Source organism: Neoarius graeffei, chromosome 23, assembly GCF_027579695.1.
Source record: "Neoarius graeffei isolate fNeoGra1 chromosome 23, fNeoGra1.pri, whole genome shotgun sequence".
In the NCBI taxonomy this organism is placed as follows: domain Eukaryota; kingdom Metazoa; phylum Chordata; class Actinopteri; order Siluriformes; family Ariidae; genus Neoarius; species Neoarius graeffei.
Window position 1 is genome coordinate 54,140,118 of NC_083591.1, and position 6,976 is coordinate 54,147,093.

Sequence of the window (6,976 nt, forward strand, 5' to 3'; positions counted from 1 at the left end):
TCTGACATTGTCTCTGGCTCAGGAGTAGCTTGATATTAGGAATGTGAAAGTTGTATCCCCTTTCTTGAAGATGTCTGTTCGTGATGGGTCTTGATACACTGACACCAGCCTCAGTCCACTCCTTGTGAAGCTCTCCCAAGTTCTTGAATCAACTTTTCTTGACAATCCTCTCAAGACTGCGGCCATCCCTGTTGCTTGCGCACCTTTTCCAGCCACCCTTTTCAGCAATGACCTTTTGTGGCTTACCCTCCTTGTGGAGGGCATCAGTGATCATCTTCTGGACAACAGTCAAGTCAGCAGTCTTCCCCATGATTGTGGTTGTGTGTACTGAACTAGACCGAGAGATACACTGTGTTCATACTGTTTTACTCAAACTCGAAATGAAATATTCTAATATTTTGAGATGGGTTTTTTTATGTTTTTGTACTGTATGCCATACTGATTAAAATTAAAATAGAAAAATGCTTGAAACATTTTAGTTTATGTGTAATGAGTCTATAATATGTAATATTTTCACTTTCTTAAATAACTGATGGAAAATATTGAACTTTTTCACAATATTCTAATTTTTTGAGATGCACTAGTACTTATGCAAGCCAGTGTTGGTCATTCTACAAGTACGGAGTGCGAATTGCTGGTGTTTACCGTGTTCATTTGTTTATCTTTTAGTAGCTACTTCCTGACGCTAAAGGTAGCTGGAGTGTAAATAGAGAATAGAATCGAAAAAGCCCTGTATGTTGTTTAAGCTGTGTATTTATTATCCATCATATATTGTATCATATATATAGTGAGTGAGAGAAATTGAAAATGAACTCCAGATGACCAGAGACAGTTCACTGGATCGACAGGAACTTGGTTCTCCGACTTGGTGTCTTGTTACTATGGCAATAAGCAGAGAGAAGACCCCGAACATGGCTGTCTTATGGCAACAAATACGAGGATGAGTAGATCCATTCATGTTCCATGTTATTGCAGTCGCATGTGGTTCACGTCTATCAATCACTCGTCCCGAAGAAAGACGAACTCCTCTTTTGTATTCTTGAGCGTGTTAGAAATGCATACTTCAGAAACGGTTCATCATGAAATCCCACCGTCAAGCCGCTGTTTTTGTTCAACGTGTTTGTCTAATGTAGATTATTCGTGATGGTGACGGCGTTCCGACAGCGAGACGGATGTCGGTTTGAACGGAAACTGTATTACGTTACAGACAGCCTGATTTGTCCTACTATTATGACTGCTCTGGATGTTTTTCTTGGGCGATTTCTCACTCTGTTCCTCGTATTAATTAAACCCACATCTTGGACTGGAGCTTGTGGAGCATCTCGGGTGCCATGGTGATTATTTTTAATAATATATTGAGTCCGTGAATTAATATACAGAAGCCGCAAGATAATAGAATCAGGCAACAAGAATAAATGCTATACGGACAAAAGTTTGTGGACACCCAACCATCACATTCATATGTTCTTGTTGAACGTGCCATTCTAGATTTATTCCCTCTTTGCTGTTATAATAATCATTTCTATTCTTCTAGGAAGACTTTCCACTAGATTTCAGTGAGTGGCTGTGGGGATTTGGGGACGGTCTATTTACTTTTGGCTATATAGTGTATTAAAGCTAGACTGCCTTTCAGATTTTTCAAGTGTAGGTCATAAAAAGAATTTTCTCCGACACCCCATTATTTTTGTTTAGTGGACCGAAAGCTACTGAATTCAAATCACAGACTTCCAATTTTATTTATTTTATTTTTTTTTAAAAGAACAATTGAGTTTAGAGCCATGTGGCCCTAAATTCTCCTCTATTTTTTTTTCCGTTTCCGTTTCCGGTTGAGAGTACGCCGTGCGCATTCTGGCTGCCGCTTCTCACCAGAGCTTTTTTAATTTTATTTTTATTTTCTTTCTTTTTCAATTTTTCATTTTTTTCTGTGTGTTTGTGTAGTTTGATGTTTGTTTGAGTGTTTTTGTCCGCCGGTTGTGGTGTAGCTCTGGATCCAGTTTTGGGCGTCGGTTCCCTCCAGGCCTTGGTTTGCCGTGGGCGATGCCTGCGCTCCCAGCTGTGGACTGCAGTGAGCTTGTTGCTCATTTAACATTCGTGGTTGTCCAGCGCTCTGCGCTTTAATGCTTGGCGTGATGTTCCGAGCGATGTTGCTTGGTGGCGTCGCGGCGGCTGTGCAGGCGGTTTGGGACACACCAGCGCTCTGCGTGGCGGAGCTTCTCTGCTCGCTGTGTGGATCTACGGCATGGTGTTCGCGTGATGTGGCTGACGGCATCACGGCGGCTGTGCTGGAGATGTGGGACTCGTTTTCATACGCCTTTTGGTGGGACTGTGGCTGCTACACCATTGGAATTACATCTTGACCCCTACTTGGTGGACTTTTTACTTTTATTTTTTATTATTTATTCATTCATTTATTTATTTATTTATTTATTTTATTTTTTTTCTTTGTCTATAATTGTAAAGTGTCCTTGGGTTTTTTGAAAAGTGCTATATAAATTTAACTTATTTTTTTTTTCCTGCTTCACCATGACCCGATACTACATCATGCATCACATGGTGGGCTTTCCCCGTTCGCACAAGGCATTGTGGGATACAAATTTGAAACAGGAGAGAAAAATGGAGGACGTGAGTGTGCGAATGAAACGTGAAAGACCGACTACAGTAACGGAAAGAAAGCGAGCAGAAAAGACACTGTGTTATATACGAAGGAAATTAAACGCAGGACCAAACTAATAAATATGGGCGCTCAGCGAGCACCTCGGTGTGATCAGCTGTTCGTTTGGCGACAGAATGATGGAACTGTCAGTGCATGGTCAAAGGTAAACCTGCGCATGCGCACACACACACACGGACTTCCTCTGTCTGCTTGACTGCATGAAGCGAGCGATTTCATGCACATTATTTGCTCAATTCCCTCAAATTAAATCACTTCCCAGCCACAGAACGGCCCAATATATTTAAAATATTACAAGAATAAATGCATCACAATGACCAAATTTCAAAGGGAACTAAATTTCCCCGATTTTATGAAATCGAAAGGCCGTCTACATTTAAGACCAAAAAAATTATATATTGTGTAATGAGAGTGCATTGAGGACACGATATTATTCTGTCCACATTCACTGGATATGAGCAATCGCGTGCTCTGATTGGCTACTCTACTACTAGGATATCGGCTCATATACCGCAAGTAGAGAAAAACAAAATGGCGGAGCGTGTTGCTGAACCAACCGAGGACGAAATAAAAACTCTAAAACAAAACCCCAAAAAATGCAAAAAAAAAAAAGTGCAACAAAATATGGAATAAAAGTATTTGATGGTAAGAATGTATCTTTATTTAATTTTTCAAGAATTATCATCACATTTTTCACAAATTGCTCCTGTCATTTCGCTGGTTTGTTTACATTAAAATTTGTTGAATTTTTGTTGAGACTGGTTCAAAAGCTTAAAGAAGTTTGAAAATTACAGAATTGAAATGTCCAAGGAAGAATTAAATAAATGTCTAAAGCTATTCTATTCCTCGGCACGACAGCAAGACGGCACTTTCTACCAAAAAACAACACTCAAGTCAATTCATGCAGCCGTTTTTAAGAAGTCCGACTGAGGAGAAATTATTTCGTCGGACGTTTTGTATAAAGCTTTTATTTATCAGATTTGCAAGAAATAAAAATGCTCTGTTTCTCAAAATCCAGTGAATGTGGATAGAATAAAAGTTATTCCGCTCAATCTCATTGCACATGGCTTATAGCCGCTATCAGCTCGTGTACGACTATTTCGTGGAATAACTGTTATATATATTGAGTACATGATGTAATATTTTGGACACTGAGGCGACTCAGGAATATTTTGAGGTCATGAGATCATAAATGTAAACGGACAAATAATATATTGAGGTCATAAGGTTGGTTTTTAAAGCCAGAACATAATGTCGAAGCCACAGTTTAACATTCTGAGACCATTAAATAATATCTCCAATCTGCAAAATAATGTAACGTGAAATACTTTTAAATAATATTGGCTGGCTTTTTTTCATGGTATATCAGATATATTCCATTCAGCTAGCGTGATATTGAACGAGTCGAAGATGAGTAGTTGAATGGAATAGATCTGATATACCACGGAAAAAAGCCAGCCAATATTATTATTATACATACACACTCTCCATATCAGCATTCTCGAAGGCCAACGCTATCTTACCCGTGACTCGGTGCTGTTAGCGCAGCAGTCCAGTTACTTTCCAGCTAGTGTAGCATTGAGCAGTAGTGTTACCGAAGGCCAACGCTAGCTTACCCGTGACTCGGTGCTGTTAGTGCGACAGTCTAGTTACTTTCCAGCCGGTATAGCGTTGAGCAGAAGCATTAGCGAAGGCCAACACTAGCTTACCCGTGACTCGGTGCTGTTAGCGCAGCAGTCCAGTTACTTTCCAGCTAGTGTAGCATTGAGCAGTAGTGTTACCGAAGGCCAACGCTAGCTTACCCGCGACTCGGTGCTGTTAGTGCGACAGTCTAGTTACTTTCCAGCCGGTATAGCGTTGAGCAGAAGCATTAGCGAAGGCCAACACTAGCTTACCCGCGACTCAGTGCTGTTAGTGCAGCAGTCTAGTTACTTTCCAGCCGGTATAGCGTTGAGCAGAAGCATTAGCGAAGGCTAACGCTAGCTTACCCGCGACTCAGTGCTGTTAGCGCGACAGTCTAGTTACTTTCCAGCCGGTATAGCGTTGAGCAGAAGCATTAGCGAAGGCCAACACTAGCTTACCCGCGACTCAGTGCTGGTAGCGCAGCAGTCCAGTTACTTTCCAGCTAGTGTAGCATTGAGCAGTAGTGTTACCGAAGGCCAACGCTAGCTTACCCGCGACTCGGTGCTGTTAGTGCGACAGTCTAGTTACTTTCCAGCCGGTATAGCGTTGAGCAGAAGCATTAGCGAAGGCCAACACTAGCTTACCCGAGACTCAGTGCTGTTAGCGCAGCAGTCTAGTTACTTTCCAGCCGGTATAGCGTTGAGCAGTAATGTTAGCGAAGGTCAATGCTAGCTTACCCGCGACTCGGTGCTGTTAGCGCGGCAGTCTAGTTACTTTCCAGCCAGTATAGCATTGAGCAGTAGCGTTAGTGAAGGCTAACGCTAGCTTACCCGCGACTCGGTGCTGTTAGCGCGGCAGTCTAGTTACTTTCCAGCCAGTATAGCATTGAGCAGTAGCGTTAGTGAAGGCTAACGCTAGCTTACCCGCAACTCGGTGCTGTTAGCACGGCAGTCTAGTTACTTTCCAGCTGGTATAGCATTGAGCAGTAGCGTTAGTGAAGGTCAACGCTAGCTTACCCGCGACTCGGTGCTGTTAGCGCGGCAGTCTAGTTACTTTCCAGCCAGTATAGCATTGAGCAGTAGCGTTAGTGAAGGCCAACGCTAGCTTACCTGTGACTCAGTGCTGTTAGCACAGCAGTCTAGTTACTTTCAAGCTGGTATACCATAGCATTGAGCAGTAGCGTTAGTGAAGGCCAACGCTAGCTTACCCGTGACTCAGTGCTGTTAGCGCAGCAGTCTAGTTACTTTCCAGCCGGTACAGCATTGAACAGTAGTGTTAGCGATGGCCAACGCTAGCTTACCTGCAACTCGGTGCTGTTAACACTGGTGCAGTCCAGTTACCTTCCAGCTAGTGTAGCATTGAGCAGTAGTGTTAGCGAAGGCCAACACTAGCTTACCCGTGACTCGGTGCTGTTAGTGCGACAGTCTAGTTACTTTCCAGCCAGTATAGCGTTGAGCAGAAGCATTAGCGAAGGTCAACGCTAGCTTACCCGCGACTCAGTGCTGTTAGCACAGCAGTCTAGTTACTTTCCAGCCAGTACAGCATTGAACAGTAGTGTTAGCGATGGCCAACGCTAGCTTACCTGCAACTCGGTGCTGTTAACACCGGTTCAGTCCAGTTACCTTCCAGCCAGTGTAGCATTGAGCAGTAGTGTTAACGAAGGCCAACACTAGCTTACCTGTGACTCGGTGCTGTTAGTGCGGCAGTCTAGTTACCTTCCAGCCGGTGTAGCGTTCATCAGTAGTGTTGGTGAAGGCCAGTGCTACCGCAAGCTACTAGCACAGGCTAACAACCGAGAAATTAAAATTTCTGTCTTGACTCGCTACAGTATTTTTCACTCAGACTTAAGTATTCATTTCCCTGTGTAATTTACTGAGTTACTTTTAAAATCGACATCAACAACTACACGCAACAGAGCGACCTGGCAGCCTGCCGCTAATCCTTTACAAAATCCTTTAATCTGTTGCATTTTTGGTGTCTGGCTAAATTTTGGCTGAACTCAAGTCCCAGCTCTAATAGTAACGCTTCGCCACTGCCAAAAATGGATGGACTTGACTGCATACTGACAAGTGCACCGGTTTGATCTTTCTCTCAGAGCTGAAACGCAGGTGTGGTTCTCGAGTGCTGTTTTTAAAAAAAAAAAACAACTACATAAATGTTTACCAAGTTTGGGTTTTGAGGCTCGTCATACAGCTTCCAGATGCTTTCCTTCCCAAAGCACAAACCACTTTTGAAACTGTAACAATGATAAAGGACAATTTGGAGAGGAAAAAAATTCCTAATGCTGGTTCACGATGTTGATTTAAAGGGCGTCGCTGAAATGCTCTCAGGTGGTGGAAAACTGAAAGCTTTCATAAATCATCAACTTTTAGATAAGAAGAGATTTTCAAAAAAAAAAAAAACCAAACAGCTGTAACACAATACGATCTGCAACATATCTCCCGTCAAAATACTGTTTGATGGTAAGTTCCTCAGACTAATGACTCATATTTAATATCATCAAGGTGCATAACTGAAACGCGCAATCTTATCTGTTATGGACAAATCCTCGAACATCAGAGGAGGGTTCAGATACGAACGGCAGTAAACGTTTCAGCATGGAGTGCACCGTTTCTCCGTTAGATAAGAACCTCGTTTGCTGCGTAAGGTATGAAACACTTGGAGGTGTGCTTTTCGAGGGAA